Here is a 24,061-nt window from a genome sequence, read left to right on the forward strand (position 1 = left end):
TCTTCCAAGGAGCTCAGGTAGCATACATTGGTTTCCCTCCTCTATTGTATCCTTCCAGTGCTTTTTTTTTTGAGCAGGAACACACAGGAATGCAGTTCCAGCTGGCTTGGCATTGGGATTGTGGCCTAGTATGCAAATGAATTCCTGCCAGACTTTTTCTACAAAAACAATGGTGCAAAACAATGCTGACATCAGGGGGTGTGGCCTAATATGCAAACAAGTTCCTGCTGGGCTTTTTCTACAAAAAAAGCCCTGCTTGCAACCAACATGTGTGGAAGGTTATGTTGAGAGAGACTGGCTCAAAGTGAGCTTCAGTGTTAGAGTGGGGATTTGAACCTGGCTGGCCTGATCCTAGTCTGCCACTCCAACCACTGTACTATTCTGGCTCTCCTTAATTCTAAATATGAAGGATGTTTCCCCCCTCCTCCCCTTGCTGGTGAGGGGAGAAAAGAGAAGAGGATTTATTATGCCATTGAAGCCTTGTGACTCAGGCATATTGTCCTGGCAATATCACATCTATCAGGATTTTTCAGGCTATTGCTTAGTGTTAGTTGGAACGTGCCTGGAGTTCATAATTGACATCTCTGTTGTAGCCAGCTGTGGTTAAGTTTCTAGACAGGCTGAGTCAGGGGAAGAGATGGCCCTTCTGACGTTCTTCTAGGAATTACAATCTTTTTGCTGAAAAATGCAATAAGGACATTGGATGTTTCCCTCCTCCCCTTTCTGGAGCGAGCAGCAGAGAAAGGCAAAAAGCTACAGAAGGAGAGCCTCATCACTGCTGTGTACAAATGAGCTGAGGAACATAAATTTCACATGCCATAAAAATGTAGAGGTACCAGGGGAGCAGTGGCTGTAATATTAGCATTCAGGCTCTGCTGTTAGCAGTTTGCATCTATGTAATTCCTTTCAGTCAGAAAGATCCCAAAGCTCTTTACAGTCCACATGAACCATTCATTTGGCTCTCTTGGGGGGGAAAGGCAAGAAAAAAACCCCAGCCAGTCCTTGGATGGAGGTACAATGGCTAGTTACCAATACAGAGTATGTGTAATTACTAGAACATACATAATTGCTATATAGACGTATAACTGCTAGTTGACTATATAGAACTGAGACTTTACTAATAGTCTTGTGATCAACTACTAATAGTCTTTACTAATAGTCTTGTGATCAACTTTGACAAAACCAAGATTATTTCTTTCAGCAACAATAGGAAAATAAGTTCTTGGAAACTAAAGGGCCACACTTAAGCGCAAGTTTCCTGTACCAAATACCTAGGGGTTATGTTTCATGCCTCTGGAAAGAGTACAACACACCATGAGTATGGGCCACAGTAGGACAGAAATCTACTCAAGGCATCCTCAAATTTTATCATACTAATGGCGGCCATTTTCTTTCAGCAGCCCTTCGCCTTTATCAGGCAAAAGTTTTGCCACAATTGCTCTATGACTCTATGTTAGGACCTCCACCTACTAACGATACCTCTTTGGAAAAAGTGCAATCCAAATTTTTAAGATCTTCCAAGTACCTAAGTTTGTGACTAATGCAAATTTACGTCTAGAATTGGGCTCAGTTAAAGTTGAAGCTAAAGTGAAACTTACTTCCATTCTTCACTGGCTGAGACTGAGGCGAAATCCACAGGGTCTTATAATTTTATTTTTAAAAGATGGATTTTATTCGTCCTGGGCAAAAGGGGTCCTTCAGAATCTATTGGACTGGCAGAAGACAGTGTCCTCCAACTAGACAGCTCTCATGCCAAAGCACTAATTCAATAAAGGATACTCAATATTGAGAGACAAGAAGATAACACCAAAGTACCTCATTTTTTAATTCCAGAGAACCGCAAGTACTTGACTACACTGGCTGCATATCTCTCATTACTGTTGGTACCCAAACATAAAAGAGCCTATACATTGGCAAGATGGAAGGCTCTTCCTTCTGCAGTCCTTGATGGAAAATATAAATAGATTCCCTTGGATCAAAGACTATGTATCTGTGGATCTAAAGAGATTGAATCCGTTGAGCATATCCTATTACACTGTAATATGTATGTGGATATTCGTGTGAAGTTCATTGTCCCTCTGCTTCAATCTTACCCCAGACGTTCTTATAAAGAAATTACAGTGAGTCTTCTGAATGGGACTTACTTTTGAACAACTATTAACTGTGCAAAATTCTTTGCAGCTGCTTATAGAATACATCAGAGATCCACAGCAACGTTGATTTGTTTTATTACAGAGTAAAATTGAATTTTTATCTAGTTTTATATTATTTCCCTCAATTGATACTTTTTGTTTTATTCTGATCTATGATCATATATAAATATATTGATTGAATAAAATGACTCAGCAGGTACGTGTCTAACAGGGATATGGCCCAATGAAAATAGTTGGTTGATCTTCCCTACAAACAAAATTGTCCAAATCTTCATTCCAGTACCAGTCATTACATCATCACAGTGGCTTTAGGAGGATATTCTGATTCTAAGTAAGAATGAGTTTAAATAAAGTATTTCATTATTTGGAGGTGTACTTGCTAGTCCCTTTTGGCAGGCGGATCGCTAGGGCAGACTGAAGAAGGACAGACCACAGCTACGCAGGTTATGTACATACTAAGAGACATGAACAGAGACAGAGATTAATCTAGCCTGCCTCTCCTGGAAGAGACAGTTGCAAAGGCTTTGCTTCCACACACTGAGCTGCAGAGACTGGGAGAAAGGCAGGTTTGCTGTACTAGTCCTGAACACCCTGCTGACTTTGCTGATGGGGGTTGGCAGATGCAGAGGACTGAGGTTCCCCGCTGCAATAGTAACACAATCTTTTGAGGAATCAACCCAATAGTGTTTTCCACTGACTTCAATGAGGAACAGATATCTAGATGTCTGCCTCTATCCAAAGGTGTCACTGACTTGGGAAGGGGGAGGACAGAGTTGCAGATGCTTCTGTCAGTTAAGATCCTCTTGCCAAATCCACGCTCTGAGTCCCTGCAGAAATGAGGTGTTGGCAACTGAAAGACAAGACTTTGGGGATTTCTTCCCCGTTGACTCTTACCTGGTGCCTTTACTGTCCTTTAGAAGGCTAATCAAAATATTCCTCCTCATTGCTCACAGTGCAATCCTACTGACCCAGAGTTACCCTCTTCTAAACCCATTGACTTCAGTGCACTTATTGGCAATATCAACATGAAGATGACCGCAGGGCCAACCTGTGGCTATTGAAATCATTTTAGAGGAGAATGTAATCATTTTTTTAAAAGTTGGTATCAGGGCCTGATCCCTATGACATGGTGACAACAGAAGATGTTGTTCCACCCCCCCATCCCCACTCCTGCCTTTTAAAGTGTCAAAATAGCCATGGGAGCTGTTTCAGCACTTTAAAAGGTGTGGAGCAGGGAAACAAGATTACCTATTGCTGCCACACTGTGGGCCATCAATTTTTAAAAGGTTAAATTCTCCTCAAAAATTGCATTGGTGGCCACTGGTTGACCCCTTGGTTGCCATCATGTCTAGTTTGGGACTGTTGGGCTTTTGAGTGCATGGTTCCATCGTTTTCAGCTGCTTTTAGCTTGAGTGCTAGTTTATGGGAATTTCTTTAGCTTGCCAAATGTTATTTTTGCAGTATTTATGCTGATAGCAGGCTCTTGTTTTTATGGAATGTTTTAACATTGGTAATTGATAACTGGGAGGGGCTGCCAGCAAAATCAAGAAGGCTTTTGCATCTGGTTAGAGAAGAGGGTCAGGACTGGCTTGCTTCTAATATAAATAGAAACACTTAAGTGGTATTGAGAGGCATGTTCAATAATATTCAAAACTACTCACTTCCATTCAGCTTCATGTTGTGTCTTGTTTTAATAACCATGGTTTATTCCAGGATGATAATTTTGAAGAAAAAAGGTTTGCGGAGAGCATTTTGCCAGCCAAACTCAGAAGGCTTTTGCGTCTGTTTAGAGAAGAGATGAAGGACTGGCTTGCTCCCAATATTAACACTGAATTGTAACAAGAGGCTGATAACTTTGAAGAAAATAGGAATACTCCTGAGGAAAACTGGGTGCTCATTGTAATATCATCAGAATGAGTAACAGTAAAAAGTTTTACTAAATGTGTTACTCAACATATCACAGTGTTTGTTTGGAAGCTGGCAACCCTAGAGCTATAGCTTGTATAGAATTAAAGCCCTCCCCAAGCCAGAAGGCAGCAATATGATTGGAGAACTTCTATGTAAAGAAATGCCTATCAGGGATAGCACAAACATGGGTCTAGTGTTCTGGTTTCCTGTCAGGAACATACCTGCTGAGTTACTTTATTTATTAAAGTTATTTATTAAAATATTTATACCTCACCTTTCCTCAAGGCAGCTTTCTTTCCTTGCTTTCTATCCCGCTATCCCTCACCACTACTTTGCAATGGAAGCTTGAAGACAGCATGGCAATATAGACTCTGAAAGCAGCATGCACCTGCAGACTTCACTGGGATGTCATTTGTTCAATTCTATTTTTCTCCCCACATGGGAAACAAAGCATCCTGCATTATCCCCCCCCCCTACTCTAATTGTTGTCTCCTTCACAACAACAACAATTTGACCATAGGTTTGGGCAGGGCTTTTTTGGTAGCAGGAACGCTTTTGCATATTAGGTCACATCCCCTTGATGTTGCCAGTCCTCCTGGAGCTGTACTAAGAGCCCTGTAAGCTCTTGGAGGATTGGCTACATCAGGGGTGTGTGGTCTAATATGCAAATGAATTCCTGCTACCCAAAAAGCCCTGGGTTTGGGTGAGGGAGAGAGTGATTGAGCCAAGGTCACCCACCGGCCTTCCTTGGCAGATTGGAGATCAGAACTTGGGATTCCCAGATCCTACTCTGACCACTGTATCACGCTGCCCCCAAAGTGATCAAATTTGGCTTACTTAGTTGTGACCCAAAAATTTGGGGAAAATGTGATTAGGTTTAGTTACTACTCCAAGTTTAACAAACAGGGTGTGTTCAGACTGGATTTTGGTTAATGACGTTTCAGATATAAATATCCATCAACAAGGCATAAAGGTAAGGTTACGAACTCTAAGTTGTGAAATTCCTGGAGTGGAGCATGGGGAGAGCAGGGTTTGGGGAAGTGGGACCTCAGTATGATATAATGCTGTAGACCCCTCCCTCTAGTACAGCTATTTTGTCCAAGGATATTGATATCTGTAACCTGGAGATTACTTGTAATGCCAGGAGATCTTCAGGTCCCACCTTGAGGTTGGCAACCCTAAGGGCAGGAATTAGGCTTGCTCCAACTCAAGAAATATCTGGGTACTGGGGCTGGAGCCAGGAGCAAGGTTGTGACAAGCACAGTTAAACTCTGAAGGACTGGCCATCACATTTAAAGAGACCATTCTCCTTTCAAATGCCTTGCCTTCATTTTGAATAATGAAGGATAGGGGCACCTCCTTTTGGGACTCATAGCATTGGACCCCCTGGTCCAATTTTTTTGAAACTTGGGGAGCTTTTTGAGAACGAGCACCAGATGATATGCTGAATATTTGGTGCTTCTACCTCAAAACACAGCCCCCCCCAGAGCCCCAGATACCCATGGATCAATTTTCCATTGTACCCTATGGGAATCAGTCTCCATAGGGAATAATTGAGTGCCCAGCAGACATTCCCCCCCTCACACTTTCTGATGACCCTGAAGCGATGGGAGGGCCTCCAAATTGGGGGATCCTGTACTCCTTCCTGGGGATTGGCAGCCCTAGCAGGAATATCTTAATGATTTTGTTTTGTACTTTGTATGTGAATTTGGGGCTATATGAGTACATTTGTGGTTTGATATGCTAGGACATTAATTCATTAAGTGACAAAATTATAGAACTGTATGGTTACATTAGATTTCACATCTACCTGCTCAGGGCAATGAGTAACAATTTGCCATCCCCAAGGAATTGAGTAGTGAGAGGAAAAAATGGCTGCTCATAGTGATGCTCTAGGAATTTCTCCTGTTTTCTATGGTAAAGTCAGCACAGAGTGTTGCATGGAAATGACATCACATCCTCCCCAAACTCCACCATCCCCAGGTATTTCCTCTGAAATCACCTGGCATTTTCCAAGGCATTATTGGGAGTGCTAGGTTGCCTACACTCAGAAGGTCATCTAGTTAGGCTTTATATTAGGTGGAAACAACCTAGACCAGACTAAACTACTGCATGTAAATTATGGTTACATATCAGGATACAGCAGGAAGATAGAGTATTTTGGGGTATTGGGGAAAAAAAAAACCAGAACGTGGTCCCAGGACTTACTGAAGCTAAACAAATTCAGTACCTGAATGTTTACATTCTAAATAAAACTTAGTTGGTCTTAAAGGTGCACTTGTCTACTGCTTTGTTCTATTGCTTCAGACCAACATGGCTGCCTACTGGGATCTAATACCTGAATGGGAGAGACTTCCTTAGAACCTGATATGTGCTGCCTTGAGTACCACAATGGAAGAAAGTTGGGAAATAAATGCGATATAATGAATATCTTCTTACACCTCAAGTAAACAGGATGTCTGTTTTCTGTGTGATGATCTTTGTGCTGATGACCTCCAGATTACTTCCAACCTTAGCTGGGAAAAGAGAACTCTCCCATGGTATGTTCTTTCTTCCTGTAATAATTAAGATGAAATTTCCTACACATGGGTCACTTCCATTGCATGAATTTCCCATATGGTGCCTCGTAAATGAAATGACAAGCTATACACAGGATTTGTGATCTGCAGGAAATCTGTCTTGTGCAAAGTAACTCTAAGAGGACATGGTTGCCATGCTCTTGATAGGTGCCAGATGGCTTCATCACAACACAGTAACTCAGCAGTCGTTTCTGATCCACCCACTGACTACCAGGCAGTTTGTCAAAGGAAAAACACAGCAATTCTGATTCCAATGTCAAATATACTGGCTTAGTGCCAGCAATATATCTACCAGAAGTCAGTAGCATGTGCAATTATAGTTAAGAATCAGTATGATTTGTCAAATCATTATGATTTTTATAAGGAAAGTCTGTCAAGATTGTCATTTATTTATTAATACCCTTATCTCCTGCCTTTTTCTGGACGTATGTCAGTTTGCAAAAGGTCATCTGTCCAGGAATTAACCAGTTTCAGACCTGTTTATCTCCAGCATTAAAATAATTAAAAGCAGCACTAAAATGGACACAAAGACAACAATCAAAACATTGGTCAGGAAGGAGGAATCACTGAAGGAATGGCAAGACAAAAAGTTTTCACTTGCTGATTGGAGATGGCAACAGCAGAAGACAGATGACTCGTGCTGGATAATTGGAGATGGCGGCGCGGCGCGGAGCTCCGTTTTGAAGCTCCCACCATAACACCACAATATCGGAAAAAGGTAAAAGTCGGATCTACACGGATCTTCATGAATTCATATGATTTTTACATTGAAATGAAATCAAACCACTTTAATCCTATAGATCCTGTCTTAGACTATAGGCAGGACCACAAAAATCATGCCTCCACGAATTCGTGGCGCCTCAGCAATGCAAAAACTGGCTTCCAAAGCACGGATCCTCATGAATTCATATGATTTTTATGGAGAAATGAAATCAAACCATTATGTTGTAGATCCTGTCTTAGACTATAGGCAGCACCAGAAAAATCATGCCTCCACGAATTTGTGGCGCCACAGCACTGAAAAAACATGTTTCCAAACCACGGATCCTCATGGATCCTCATGATTTTTGCTTTGGGCCACCCCAAGATAACCAGCCAATCACATATCATGTCCATGGGCAGATGTTGCACCACAGAAATCATGGATCCACGTGTTCATGGCAGCGCCAGGGACCAAAAACTTGCTTTTGGACCACGGATCCTCAAGGATCCACATGATTTTTGCCTTGGATCCCCCCAAGCCATCCATCCAGTCATATATCATGTCCATGGGCACAGTTTACACCACAGAAATCATGGATCCACGGCTTCGTGGCAGCGCCAGGGATCAAAAACTTGCTTTTGGACCACGGATCCTCATGGATCCACATGATTTTTGCCTTGGATCCCCCCAAGCCGTCCATCCAGTCATATATTATGTCCATGGGCACAGTTTACACCACAGAAATCATGGATCCACGGCTTCGTGGCAGCGCCAGGGACCAAAAACTTGCTTTTGGACCACGGATCCTCATGGATCCACATGATTTTTGCCTTGGATCCCCCCAAGCCATCCATCCAGTCATATATCATGTCCATGGGCACAGCTTACACCACAGAAATCATGGATCCACAGCTTCGTGGCAGCGCCAGGGACCAAAAACTTGTTTTTGGACCACGGATCCTCATGGATCCACATGATTTTTGCCTTGGATCCCCCCAAGCCGTCCATCCAGTCATATATCATGTCCATGGGCACAGTTTACACCACAGAAATCATGGATCCACGGCTTCGTGGCAGCGCCAGGGACCAAAAACTTGCTTTTGGACCACGGATCCTCATGGATCCACATGATTTTTGCCTTGGATCCCCCCAAGCCGTCCATCCAGTCATATATTATGTCCATGGGCACAGCTTACACCACAGAAATCATGGATCCACGGCTTCGTGGCAGCGCCAGGGACCAAAAACTTGCTTTTGGACCACGGATCCTCATGGATCCACATGATTTTTGCCTTGGATCCCCCCAAGCCATCCATCCAGTCATATATCATGTCCATGGGCACATTTTACACCACAGAAATCATGGATCCACGGCTTCGTGGCAGCGCCAGGGACCAAAAACTTGCTTTTGGACCACGGATCCTCATGGATCCACATGATTTTTGCCTTGGATCCCCCCAAGCCGTCCATCCAGTCATATATCATGTCCATGGGCACAGTTTACACCACAGAAATCATGGATCCACGGCTTCGTGGCAGCGCCAGGGACCAAAAACTTGCTTTTGGACCACGGATCCTCATGGATCCACATGATTTTTGCCTTGGATCCCCCCAAGCCATCCATCCAGTCATATATCATGTCCATGGGCACAGCTTACACCTCAGAAATCATGGATCCACAGCTTCGTGGCAGCGCCAGGGACCAAAAACTTGCTTTTGGACCACGGATCCTCATGGATCCATGTGATTTTTGCCTTGGATCCCCCCAAGCCATCCATCCAGTCATATATTATGTCCATGGGCACAGCTTACACCACAGAAATCATGGATCCACGGCTTCGTGGCAGCGCCAGGGACCAAAAACTTGGTTTTGAATCACAGATCCTCGTGGATCCACATGATTTCTGCTTCGGATCCCCCAAGCCCTCAATCAAATCACATATCACGTCCATGAGCAGAGTCTGCACCACAGAAATCATGGATCCACGAATTCGTGGCAGCGCCAGGGACCAAAACTTGATTTTGGACCGCGGATCCTCATGGATCCACGTGATTTTTGCTTCAAATTCCCCCAAGCCCTCCATAGAGCCACATATCATGTCCATGGGCACAGTTTACACCACAGAAATCATGGATCCACGTTTTCAAGACAGCGCCAGGGACCAAAAACTTGGTTTTGAACCACAGATCCTCATGGATCCACATGATTTCTGCTTCGGATCCCCCAAGCCCTCAATCAAATCACATATCATGTCCATGAGCAGAGTCTGCACCACAGAAATCATGGATCCACGTCTTCGTGACAGCGCCAGGGACCAAAACATTGATTTTGGACCACGGATCCTTATGGATCCACATGATTTCTGCTTCGGATCCCCCCAAACCTTCCATCCAGCCACTTATCATGTCCATGGGCAGTGTTTGCACCACAGAAATCATAGATCCACAGCTTTGTGGCAGCGCCAGGGACCAAAAACTTGCTTTTGGACCACGGATCCTCATGGATCCACATGATTTTTGCTTTGGAGCCCCCCAAGCCCTCCATCCAGTCGCATATCATGCCCATGGACAGAGTTTGCAGCACAGAAATTGTGGATTCACAACTTCATGGCAGCGCCAGGGACCAAAAACTTGCTTTTGGAACACAGATCCTCATGAATCCTCATGATTTTTACTTTGGGCCACCCCAAGCTCACTATCATGTCCATGGGTAAAGCTTGCACCACAGAAATCATAGATACACAGCTTCGTGGCAGTGCCAGAGACCAAAAACTTGGTATTGGACCACGGATCCTCATGAATCCTCATGAATTTTGCCTTGGATTCCCCCAACCTCACCATCCAATCGCATATCATGTCTATGGGCGGAGCTTCCACCACAAAAATCATGGATCCACGGCTTCGTGGCAGCACCATGGAAGAAGAACTTGGTTTTGCACCATGGATCCTCATGAGTTTACACCCTGGAAATCATGGATCCTTGGCATTGTGGCAACATCATGGAGCGAAAACATGGCTTTGAAGCACATATCCTCATGGATCCTCATGATATCTGCATTGGCTCATCCCAAGCTCACCATCCAATCTCATGTTGTGTCCATGGAAAGAGCTTTCTCCACAGATATAATGGATCCATGGCTTCGTGGCAGCACCATGGATCCAGAACATGATTTTGAGGCACGGATCCTCATGGGTCCTCTTATGAAAAGATAGGAGTCTTGGAAAACAATTTCACAGTAGACCTTTATTCCTGGTTTAGCAGTGTCCCCAAATTGACATTCTACACCAGGGGTGGCCAACGATAGCTCTCCAGAAGTTTTTTGCCTACAACTCCCATCAGCCCCAGCCATCAGCCATGCTTGCTGGGCTGATGGGAGTTGTAGGCAAAAAACTTCTGGAGAGCTACTGTTGGCCACCCCTGTTCTACACTAAAATAATAGAATTGTATAGAATCATAGAGTTGGAAGGGACCTCCAGGGTCATCTAGTCCAACTCCCTGCACAATGCAGGAAACTCACAAACACCTTCCCCAACATTCACAGGATCTTCATTGCTGTCAGATGCCCATCTAGCCTCTGTTGAAAAACCTCCAGGGAAGGAGAGCCCACCACCTCCTGAGGAAGCCTGTTCCACTGAGGACCGCTCTAACGGTCAGGAAGTTCTTCCTCATGTTGAGCTGGAAACTCTTTTCATTTAATTTCAACCCATTGGTTCTGGTCCCACCTTCTGGGGCCACAGAAAACAATTCCACACCATCCGCTATATGACAGCCCTTGAAGTACTTGAAGATGGTGATCATATCACCCCTCAGTTGTCTCCTCTCCAAGCTAAACAGACCGAGCTCCTTCAATCTTTTCTCATAGGACTTGGTCTCCATGTCCCTCATCATCTCCATTGCCCTCCTCTGGACATATTTCGTTATTAACCTGTGGTGCCCCAAAATGAACGCAGTAGTCTGGTAGGGTCCTAACCACAGCAGAGAAAAGTGACACAATCACTGAACATGATGTGGACACTTGGTTTTTGGTGATAAATTGTGTTTGCCTTGTGTGGAATTGTTTCCTGTGGCCCTGGAAGGTAGGACCAGAAGCAGTTGAGATCAAAAGTGGTTTCGGCTCAACATCAGGAAGAATTTCCTGATCGTTAGCAATTTCTCAGTTGAACAGGCTTCCTCCTCGGGACGTGGTGGGCTCTCCTTCCTTGGACGTGTTTAAACAGAGGCTAGATGGCCATCTGACAGCAATGAAGATCCTGTGAGTTTAGGGGGAGATGTTTGTGAGTTTCCTGCATTGTGCAGGGGGTTGGACTAGATGACCCTGGAGGTCCCTTCCAACTCTATGATTCCATTATTCTAATTTGGTGGCCTCTATCTAGTGAGCAAGATGTTTTGAAGTCAAAGATAAGACCATTACAATATCTGCCTTGGATAGTTTGCAACTCAGTGGCATCAGAAAGTTCAGAATGCAGTTATTTACAGTGAAAGGTATGGACATGATTTTGATTTCTCATGTTACTGTGGTGTCCTTGATAAGGTAGAGACATTACAGATTTTTTTTGTTTGGTCATCCTGTAGACATTGGTGTGATGTCATAATGCACAAGCCTCAAAGTAGCTGAAGCAGTGTTTGGCATCTTGGCAGTGTTCTGAGGTTTTCGTGGGTTATTCTGTGGTCATGGACGTGCTGTGTGATGTGAAAGAAACCTCAGGGGGACCATGCATGATGAGCCCAACTATTCAAAAATGAGAAGTCACAGAACTCATGAAGATTAAGTGTTTCAAAGTATGTAACCACACTGTGACATCATACAAGGTACTCGAAATCCAATTTGTATTTTGCAAACGCTGGACATAGACGTGACATCTGGATGGATAATGAGTGTGGTGAACAATAAAATTGTGAATGTGTGATAGTTGTTCAGCAAGCTATGACCATGGATGTTACATGTGGTATAATGTCGAGTTTTCCTTGATCCAACGCAAATAACTTTAAGATCAAGAAGGATCCGCACTTCAAAACCATATTTTGGCTCCTTGGTACCGGCAAAAAGCCATGGACCTGTCATTCCTGTGGTGCAAGGTCTGCCAAAAATCATGGTGGAATCCAACGCAAAAATCATGTGGATCCATGAGGATCCATGGTCCAAAAGCAAGTTTTGGTCCTGGCGCTGCCACGAAACCATGGATCCATGATTTCTGTGGTGTAAACTGTGCCCATGGACATCATATGTGACTGGATGGAGGGCTTGGAGGGATCCGAAGCAAAAATCACGTGGATCCATGAGGATCCGAGGTCCAAAAGCAAGTTTTTAGTCCCTGGCGCTGCCACGAAGCCATGGATCCACGATTTCTGTGGTGCAAACACTGCCCATGGACATGATAAGTGACTGGATGGAGGTTTTGAGGGATCCGAAGCAGAAATTATGTGGATCCATGAGGATCCGTGGTCCAAAATCATGTTTTTGGTCCCTGATGCTGCCACGAAGACGTGGAGCCATGATTTTTGTGGTGCAGACTCTGCTCATGGAAATGATATGTGACTGGATGGAGGGCTTGGGGGGATCCGAAGCAGAAATCACGTGGATCCATGAGGATCCGTGGTCCAAAACCAAGTTTTTGGTCCCTGGCGCAGCCACGAAACCATGGATCCATGATTTCTGTGGTGTAAACTGTGCCCATGGACATCATATGTGACTGGATGGAGGGCTTGGAGGGATCCGAAGCAAAAATCACGTGGATCCATGAGGATCCGTGGTCCAAAAGCAAGTTTTTGGTCCCTGGCGCTGCCACGAAGCCATGGATCCACGATTTCTGTGGTGCAAACACTGCCCATGGACATGATAAGTGACTGGATGGAGGGTTTGAGGGATCCGAAGCAGAAATCATGTGGATCCATGAGGATCCGTGATCCAAAATCATGTTTTTGGTCCCTGATGCTGCCACGAAGACGTGGAGCCATGATTTTTGTGGTGCAGACTCTGCTCATGGACATGATATGTGACTGGATGGAGGGCTTGGGGGGATCCGAAGCAGAAATCACGTGAATCCATGAGGATCCGTGGTCCAAAATCATGTTTTTGGTCCCTGGCGCTGCCACAAAGACAAGGATCTACGATTTCTGTGGTGCAGACTCTGCTCATGGACATGATATGTGACTGGATGAGGGTTCGAGGGATCCGAAGCAGAAATCATGTGGATCCAAGGGGATCCGTGGTCCAAAATCATGTTTTTGGTCCCTGGGGCTGCCACGAAGACGTGGATCCATGATTTCTGTGGTGCAGACTCTGCTCATGAACATGATATGTGATGGGTTTGAGGGCTTGGGGGATCCAAAGAAGAAATCATGTGGATCCATGAGGATCCGTGGTCCAAAATCAAGTTTTTGGTCCCTGGTGCTGCCACGAAGCCATGGATCCACGATTTCTGTGGTGCAAACACTGCCCATGGACATGATAAGTGACTGGATGGAGGGTTTGAGGGATCCGAAGCAAAAATCATGTGGATCCATGAGGGTCCGTGGTCCAAAATCATGTTTTTGGTCCCTGATGCTGCCACGAAGACGTGGAGCCATGATTTTTGTGGTGCAGACTCTGCTCATGGACATGATATGTGACTGGATGGAGGGCTTGGGGGGATCCGAAGCAGAAATCACGTGGATCCATGAGGATCCGTGGTCCAAAATAATGTTTTTGGTCCCTGGCGCTGCCACGAAGACAAGGATCTACAATTTCTGTGGTGCAGACTCTGCTCATGGAAATGATATGTGACTGGATGGAGGGTTCGAGGGATCCGAAGCAGAAATCATGTGGATCCAAGAGGATCCGTGGTCCAAAATCATGTTTTTGGTCCCTGGCGCTGCCACGAAGACGTGGATCCATGATTTCTGTGGTGCAGACTCTGCTCATGGACATGATATGTGATGGGTTTGAGGGCTTGGGGGATCCAAAGAAGAAATCATGTGGATCCATGAGGATCCGTGGTCCAAAAGCAAGTTTTTGGTCCCTGGCGCTGCCACGAAGCCGTGGATCCATGATTTCTGCGGTGTAAACTATGCCCATGGACATGATATATGACTGGATGGATGGCTTGGGGGGATCCAAGGCAAAAATCATGTGGATCCATGAGGATCCGTGGTCCAAAAGCAAGTTTTTGGTCCCTGGCGCTGCCACGAAGCCGTGGATCCATGATTTCTGTGGTGTAAGCTGTGCCCATGGACATGATATATGACTGGATGGACGGCTTGGGGGGATCCAAGGCAAAAATCATGTGGATCCATGAGGATCCGTGGTCCAAAAGCAAGTTTTTGGTCCCTGGCGCTGCCACGAAGCCGTGGATCCATGATTTCTGTGGTGTAAACTGTGCCCATGGACATGATATATGACTGGATGGACGGCTTGGGGGGATCCAAGGCAAAAATCATGTGGATCCATGAGGATCCGTGGTCCAAAAGCAAGTTTTTGGTCCCTGGCGCTGCCACGAAGCCGTGGATCCATGATTTCTGTGGTGTAAACTGTGCCCATGGACATAATATATGACTGGGTGGATGGCTTGGGGGGATCCAAGGCAAAAATCATGTGGATCCATGAGGATCCGTGGTCCAAAAGCAAGTTTTTGGTCCCTGGCGCTGCCACGAAGCCGTGGATCCATGATTTCTGTGGTGTAAACTGTGCCCATGGACATGATATATGACTGGATGGATGGCTTGGGGGATCCAAGGCAAAAATCATGTGGATCCATGAGGATCCGTGGTCCAAAAGCAAGTTTTTGGTCCCTGGCGCTGCCACGAAACGGTGGATCCATGATTTCTGTGGTGTAAACTGTGCCCATGGACATGATATGTGACTGGATGGAGGGCTTGGGGGGATCCGAAGCAAAAATCACATGGATCCATGAGGATCCGTGGTCCAAAAGTAAGTTTTTGGTCCCTGGTGCTGCCACGAAGCCGTGGATCCATGATTTCTGTGGTCCAACATCTGCCCATGGACATGATATGTGATTTGCTGGTTATCTTGTGGTGGCCCAAAGCAAAAATCATGAGGATCCATGAGGATCCGTGGTTTGGAAACATGTTTTTTCAGTGCTGTGGCGCCACCAATTCGTGGAGGCATGATTTTTCTGGTGCTGCCTATAGTCTAAGAGAGGATCTACAACATGATGGTGGTTTGATTTCATTTCACCATAAAAATCATATGAATTCATGAGGATCCGTGCTTTGGAAGCCAGTTTTTGCACTGCTGAGGCGCCACGAATTCGTGGAGGCATGATTTTTGTGGTCCTGCCTATAGTCTAAGACAGAATCTACAGGATTAAAGTGGTTTGATTTCATTTCAATGTAAAAATCATATGAATTCATGAAGATCCGTGTAGATCCGACTTTTACCCAGACCCCACAATATCGAAAAAACCTCGAGCTACACGCCTTTTCTAAACACCTATTCCACCTAACTAACTTTGGAAAGTTGAGACGACTTTAGAGTCCATCCTGCCTTCCCAACCGGTGAAAGAAACAAGAAACCTCCTACCAACCGAGGCCAACGCCGGGACGACGCTGAAACCGCTGAGGCCAACGCCGAAACAGACGCCGAAGCGGGGAAGGGCGGCACGGCCTGAGAGCGAGAACCAGCGCGGCCGGAGGACGTAGGTCGACCGGGACCAGCTGTGACTGTGGGCTGGATGCTGGGGCGCCTGGAGCTGGAGTTCACTGGTTGGGGACTAGGCGCAAGTGAGCGCTGGGCGCGGTCGGTGGACCAGACGAGGCCGGCAGCAAGGAGAGACGGGGCGACGCAGCAGAGAAAGATGGGGCGAAGTATCATGGCAGCCGGGCTGCTAGTGGGACGACGGCCCCCATCTCCCCCCCCTCTCCTCCCCCCCCCCCATGGGGTTGTGGAAAAGAACTTGGAGCCGGAACTGCTAGCGGGGTGAGCTGTAATCAGGTCGGTGGACGAAATACCACAGCAGCTGGGCTGCTAGTGGGACGACGGCCCCCATCTCCCCACCCCCCTCTCCTCCTCCCCCTAACGAGGGCTGTGGAAAGAACTTGGAGTTGTGACTGCCAGCGGGGTGAGCTACAGTCAGAGGAGCAAAACAGTCTGACAATACGCTGCACTCTGAGTAAGAACTTAGCTCCCCCCCTCCTCTCAATAGTAAGAACGAAGGTCTCCTTGTACCTTATAGGAACCCTACGGACACTGATGCACCTTAATACTGCTGCACTTTGAAAACTAATTAACTACAAGAACTAGAACTTGCACTTTATGACTATTGTTGTTGTCACTTTCCAAACTATAACATCTTCCTAAACTATAGCACCTTCAACCCTGAGAATTTTAATTGCCAATTTTTGTGATTGATTATTTATTAGTTAACTGCCATTCTGTAATTAATTTATTTATTAGTTATTTGATTCGTATTTATTGATTAGCTAAGCGGATTTATTATGGCAAATTAATTGGAGATAGAGGGTGGGTAAGGTTTTTAAATTAAGGAGCCAATAGATGTTTAATTAAACTATTGTTAGCTAAAGAGTTATAGGTGATTTTGGGAGAGGGATTCAAATTAAATAACTAGGGATCATTGGTAGTTGGCTAGTGGAAGGTGAATTGCTATTGGCAACAATAGGGCTGAAGGGGAAGAGGAATAGGTTGCATACTGCCGGTTGAGGAGCTGATCTCCACCTGTAGGAGATGGCTGGCCCGGGGATTCCAGTGCTCCTGGGGAGGGGAAGGTATGACGGTGGGAGCAGGCAGCTCTATAGGAAAAGGAGGTCGAGACATTGTAGTGCTCGACCACCTTCCTGCCTGTGTCCCATCCCAATGGTGACAGGTAGTGGGGCCAGGCGATCTTACCCACCTCCGACACTGGTGTTATGTAATGCCAGGTCCATTAATAATAAGACCACTGTCCTCCGGGATTTCCTACTGGAACAGGAGGCGGACCTGGCATGCGTGACCGAGACCTGGGTGCGCGACGGGGAGACCGTAGCTCTCTCTCAAACGGCGCCCCCGGGATACTCGGTCTTTCACCAGTCCCGGACTAGTGGGCGGGGGGGGGGGAGGAGTGGCACTTCTCATACGAGAGGCTTACTCCTTTAAGGCCCTCCCAGCCCCGGAGATCAGGGGTGTTGAATGTGTTGGCCTGATGTGGGACGTTGGGGAGGGGTTGGCGATCTGGCTGGTGTACCGTCCGCCTAACACACCGGCCGGCGCCTTACCATCCCTGGTGGAGGCCGCGGCGGGCTGGGCGTTGGAGTACCCAAGGCTGTTGGTCTTGGGTGACTTCAATGTTCACGCCGATGACGCGGCCTCCACTCAGGCGTTGGACCTGGTGTCATCCATGGCGACACTGGGACTCTCCCAAGTTGTCACAACGCCCACCCATCAGGCGGGGCACATGCTAGACCTGGTCTTCACGGCGGGAGTTTTAGTGAACGATATTACTGCCAGAGCAGTGCCATGGTCGGATCACTATGCCCTTAAGGCTCGTGTGGGTATGCCACCCCAAACCTGTTTAGGCAGAGACCCGGAACGGTTCCTGATGGCTCTGCGGGATCCCGGGCCCCCTGGCGACTCCTTGGATGGCCTGGTAGAGTCCTGGAACGACAGACTCTCCAGAGCCATCGAAGAAATCGCACCTAGGCGTCCTCTGCGCCCCCGTCTGAAGTCGACACCCTGGTATAACCAGGGGTTGCGACAATTAAAACGGGAACTCAGACGACTAGAGAGGCAATGGCGGCGTACTTGAGACGAAGCGACTCGAACATCTTATAGAGAGATTATGAAGTCCTATGAGGTGGCAATCAAAACCGCAAAGAGAACATACTTTGCGGCTGAGATTGCGTCTGCAACATCGCGCCCAGCACAACTGTTTAATATAATTCGAAGTCTAACAACACTGCCGCAGGGCAGACCAAATTGTAAAGAATTGGAGATTGGCTGTGAGGCTTTTGCGAACTTCTTTGCGGACAAGATCGCGTCGCTCCGCCTCGACCTCCCTGCCACATTGGAGGCAGTTAGCGAAACCGAGGCTCCGGGCCTGTCTTCGGACTATGTTCTGGATGGTTTCAGCCCTCTCAGCCTGGAGGAAGTTGACAGGATCCTCTTATCTGCACGCCCAACAACCTGTAAATTGGACCCGTGCCCCTCCTGGCTTATTAAATCCTGCCAGAGGGAGCTTAGATATCCTGTACGGGATATCATAAATAGATCCCTCATGGAAGGGCAATTTCCAACACAGCTTAAAGAAGCGGTGGTCCGCCCCCTCTTGAAAAAAACATCATTAGATCCGGCCCAATTGGCACACTATCGGCCGGTCTCGAATTTGCCCTTTTGGGGCAAACTTATCGAGAGGGCAGTGGCGTCGCAGCTACAGACTTTCCTGGATGACGCTTCCGTCCTTGATCCCCTTCAGTCCGGCTTCCACCCGGGCCATGGGACGGAGACGGTGCTGGTCGCCCTAGTAGATGACCTGCAACGGCATCTGGATCGGGGCAGCTTGGCGGTACTGATGTTGTTGGACCTATCAGCAGCGTTCGATACGGTCGACCATCGGTTGCTGGCCCGCCGCCTCGCCGACGCGGGGATTCAGGGGTTAGCCTTGCAATGGCTTTCCTCTTTCCTTGAAGGTCGGGGACAGAGGGTCGCTATTGGGGACGAGCTGTCCCGTAGGCACTCGCTTGATTGCGGGGTGCCTCAGGGTGCGGTTCTTTCCCCGATGTTATTTAACATCTATATGCGTCCCCTCACCCAGATTGCCCGAAGGTACGGGCTGGGTTGTCACCAGTATGCTGATGACACCCAGCTTTATCTGCTTATGGACGACCGGCCGGTCTGCGCCTCAGAAAATCTGGACCGGGCATTACAGGCTGTGGCTGGGTGGCTCAAGCAGAGCGGGCTGAGGCTAAATCCAGCGAAGACAGAGGTCCTTTGCTTGGGCTGTCGGGGTCCGGGAAGGGAAATACCCCTTCCGGTTTTTGACGGTGCGCCGCTGAAGGCGGCGCATAGAGTCAGGAGCCTGGGGGTACTTCTGGAGCCTTCCTTAACAATGGAGGCCCAGATAGCAGCCACTGCCAAGTCCGCATTTTTCTATCTTAGGCGGGCAAGGCAGCTGGCTCCCTTCCTGGAGCGCGACGATCTAGCAATGGTGATCCATGCTACGGTCACCTCGAGGTTGGACTACTGCAATGCCCTCTACATGGGGCTGCCCCTGTGCCGAACCCGGAAATTGCAGCTGGTGCAGAACGCCGCCGCCCGGTTGTTATTAGGGCTCCCAAGGTGGGAGCACATTCAGCCGGGACTTCGGGCTCTGCACTGGCTGCCAATATCTTACCGAGTTTGATACAAGGTGCTGGTTATTACCTTTAAAGCCCTATATGGCCTAGGACCTGCCTACCTGAGGGACCGTCTCTTCCCACACGTTCCCCAGCGAGCACTAAGATCAGGAACCCAAAACCTCCTGGTTGTCCCCGGGCCAAAGGAAGCCCGCTTGAAAGTTACAAGAGACCGGGCCTTCTCCGTAATGGCTCCATCTTGGTGGAACCAGCTGCCGGAAGAGGTAAGGGCCCTGCGGGATCTTACTCAATTCCGCAGGGCCTGTAAGACATCCCTCTTCCGGCTGGCCCACAACTAATCAGCACTGAGTACTGAATATCGAAGACTGAACATCAAATACTGAACTTGTAACCGATGAGTGTAGCTGTAGGACCGCCGTCTGAGTTTAATGTGTATGTATTTAACAATTGTTTAGATTTTTAACTGTAAATTATGAAATGTTAATTTTAATGTTTAATTTTAGATTCCATGTTAGTTTTATATGTTGTAAGCCGCCCTGAGCCACCTAGTGGGAAGGGCGGGATATAAATCTTAGATAGATAGATAGATAGATAGATAGATAGATAGATAGATAGATAGATAGATAGATAGATAGATAGATAGATAGATAGATAGATAAATAAATAGAGATTTCCAGTGTTTTTGGTGTCACAACCAAGAAGGCCCTGTCCTGGGTTGTCACCTAAACTCAGAAGGAGGGGGACATGCACAGCAGAGCCTCCAAAAATGACTGTTTTGGTCAGGTAGATTCATAAGGAGTAAGAGGTCTTTCCGGCATGTTGGTCCCAAACCTTGTAGGGCTTTAAAGTTCAACATCAGCACATTGAATTATATCCAGAAACAAACTGGGAGCCAATACGAGTGGGTCAAGACTAGAATGAAATTGTCCCTAAGTCCCAATCCAGTCAACATCCTGGCAGCAGCATTCTATACCAACTGAAGTTTTCAAACACTTCTCAAAGGCAGCCGTAAAGCAGCTCTATGTACAGCATATCACAGTAATCTAAATCCCAAACCTGATGATCTGAAAATAAATTTAGATGGGCCTGAAATCAGTGAGCAACTGGCTGACTTTGAGTTCTCTGAATGACTGGAGTAATCAAGAGGCAGCACAGTACCTTGCAGTGTTTTTAGAGAGAGTTACCAAGGCATTTTATTGGCAGATTCCTGTGTAGAACTTGGTTCCCAAACACTTAAAAGGCCAGTATGAGAGTGGCATTGCCCTTCTGAAACACAGAAAGGAATGATGAGCAAAGATGAGGGAAGAGGGAAACCTGTGCATGCTTATTTATTTAGTCTGAGAAGGCTTAGTAGAACATTCTATATCATACTAAGTTTCCCCAATAGTCAATGGAGATTTGTACACCTGTATTGACTACAAAAAGTTAAACAAACTGTTCAAGATATATCCACTTCCAAACATAACAGATACATTTGATAAAACGTATGGAGCAAAGATTTTTAGTCATTTTGGTTTGGTATCTGGACTTCACCAAATTCAAGTGGTTCTAGAAGACAAGGGGGTAAACTGCCTTTGTTACACCTTATAGACTCTTTCAGTATTACAAAATGCCTTCAAGTAATTTTCATAAGAACATAAGAGAAGCCATGTTGGATCAGGCCAATGGCCCATCCAGTCCAACACTCTGTGTCACACAGTGGCCAAAAAATCCAGGTGCCATCAGGAGGTCCATCAGTGGGGCCAGGACACTAGAAGCCCTCCCACCATCCCCCTCCCCCCCAAGCACCAAGAATAAAGAGCATCACAGCCCCAAACAGATAATTCCACCAATACGCCGTGGCTAATAGCCACTGATGGACCTCTGCTCTATATGGTTATCAAGATGTGTTGCTAACCTTAGACGAGTACTGAAAACAGAAGACATACTCTCCTATGTAGATTACTTAATTTGTTTCCATAAAACGTAAGAGGAAGATTTTGGGAGCCTGGAAAAGATTTTGAAGATGGATTCTGAAGGATTCTGGATTTAAACTGACAAGGAATAGGGGCCAGCTTGGAAGAAATGGCATGATGTTCCTGAAACATACAGTCAGTGAGGGTGGGCTGGAGCCCCAAACCCCCAAACTAGATGTGATTAAAAACTGGAAGATACCAACAACTATGGAGTCGGTACAAAGCGGTACAAGGATTCCTTGGGTTCTGTGGTTTCTATAGAAGATTTGAAAAATATTTTTTCAGAGAGGGCAGCATCACTGTACTAGCTAACAATAAACGATTTGTGTAAAAGGCAGAGCATCAAGCAGCATTTGAGAGACTGAATTTTGCACAATTTTGCAAATATTAACTTCTTTAATCCATCCCACCCACTTATTGTAACTTGGGACACCTCAAAGGTTGCTGCAGGATTTTTTACTAGAACAAATAGATTAACTGTGAAGACACAGACCAGTAGCTTTTGGTGGCCAGAAGTTGAATGAACAACAGAACTGAAATGTTAGATACAGTGGAGGTCCTCAAAGCTTATTAACTCTATATACTGGATACAAAATTCACAGTTTATACAGACTATAGAGCTTTGCGGTCGTTACTTACAAAGCACAAGCCAGAAGTCTGAATATACAGTCACAATTAATCACAAACCCAGAAAGCAGAATGTGGTTGCAGAGGCTCTAAACCTTCATGTCAACAGAAAATTATTTATCAATCTTGTTTCCAGCTGACTGGTTTATGAGGGTCACAGCTACTATCATTACAGAGAAAAGTACTGGAATGTCTACATGATAATGAAACTGCAGATCACTTGGGATATGAAAAGACACCTCATCAGATATCAGTAAATTGGGGTGGGGTTGGGATTGGTATTGCAAAGAGTGCTACCGAATGGATAAAATTTTGTCTCATCTGCCAAACAAAGGAAAGTATGTGATGGAACAAAAACTTAAAATAAGTAGTTGTGCCACCACATACTTAAAAATAAAAGGACTGAGACTGTGACAGATCCACTCTATTGTACTATAATCTGGCTTGCCAAATTGTATTTTGCAGTGATCAAGGGAGTGTTTGAATCATGGTTGTTGCAGTTGTGCGACAATAGCAGATAACCATGGTAAAGATAAATGTTACCTGCTAGTAGTGGGGAATACATGCAGAGCACATCATCCGGAATGCTGGCCTGGAAGAAGCACAAGCTGGAATTAAGATCGCCACGAAAAACATCACAACCTCAGATATGCAGATGACACTACTCTAATGGCAGAAAATGAGGACCTAAAGAACCTCTTTTGAGGGTAAAAGAGGAGAGCACAAAAGTAGGCTTGAAACTCAACATCAAAAAAACTAAGATCATGGCATCTGGCCCCATCAAACCTTGGCAAATAGAAGGGGAAGACATGAAAGTAGCGAGACTTCACATTTCTGGGATCCAAGATCACTGCAGATGGTGACTGTAGCCATGAAATTAAAAGATGTTTGCTCCTTGGGAGGACAGCTATGGTGAACCTGGGCAGTATAATAAAAAGTAGAGACATCACCCTGCCAACAAAAGTCCGTATAGTCAAAGTGATGGTATTCCCAGCAGTAATGTATGGCTGTGAGAGCTGGACCATAAGGAAGGCCGAGTGCAGAAGAATAGATGCTTTTGAGATGTGGTGCTGGAGAAGACTCTTGAGAGTCCCTTGGACTGCAAGAAGATCAAATCAGTCAGTCCTAAGGGAAATCAACCCAGACTGTTCACTGGAAGGTCAGATGCTGAAGATGGAGCTCAAATACTTTGGCCACCAAATGAGAAGGGAGCACTCCCTGGAGAAGTTCCTGATGCTAGGAAAGACAGAAGGCAAAAGAAGAAGGGGACGGCAAAAGATGAGATGGCTGGACAGTGTTACTGATGTAACAAACATGAATTTGAGCAGACTTCGGAGGATGGTGGAAGACAGGAGGGCCTGGCATGACTTTGTCTACGGGGTCACAAAGAGTCAGACTCGACTGTGTGACTGAACAACAACAGTAGTGGGAAAGTGGAATGGTGAACTGCACAACTGGTTCTATGCTTAGAGTCTTGGTGAGTAAAGACCAGAGGGACTGGGATTTAAAAGTCCCATATGCTGCACTTGCTTATAACACTAGCAGTCATTCAACAATCCACTACTCACTTTATGACATTATTTTTGGACTTCATAAACCTATGGTTCCATGTGATTTGCTCATCAGTCAGCAAGAGCAAGTGAAGCATAGAAGACTTGCACAGAACAGGGACATGGCATAGGCCTATGATAATTATCTGGTCAAAACTTTTGGAAAAGCACTCTCCCCTTTCTGGGCTGCAATATATTCCATCTTGTCTCTAGCATCTTGTTTTTTATATTCACTTTTCAGCCTCATCGGGGCTTCTGCTTTGGAAAATGAGGCTGAAATGTGAATATACAAAACAAGATGCT

This window comes from Heteronotia binoei, chromosome 3 (genome assembly GCF_032191835.1).
Source record: "Heteronotia binoei isolate CCM8104 ecotype False Entrance Well chromosome 3, APGP_CSIRO_Hbin_v1, whole genome shotgun sequence".
NCBI lineage: Eukaryota > Metazoa > Chordata > Lepidosauria > Squamata > Gekkonidae > Heteronotia > Heteronotia binoei.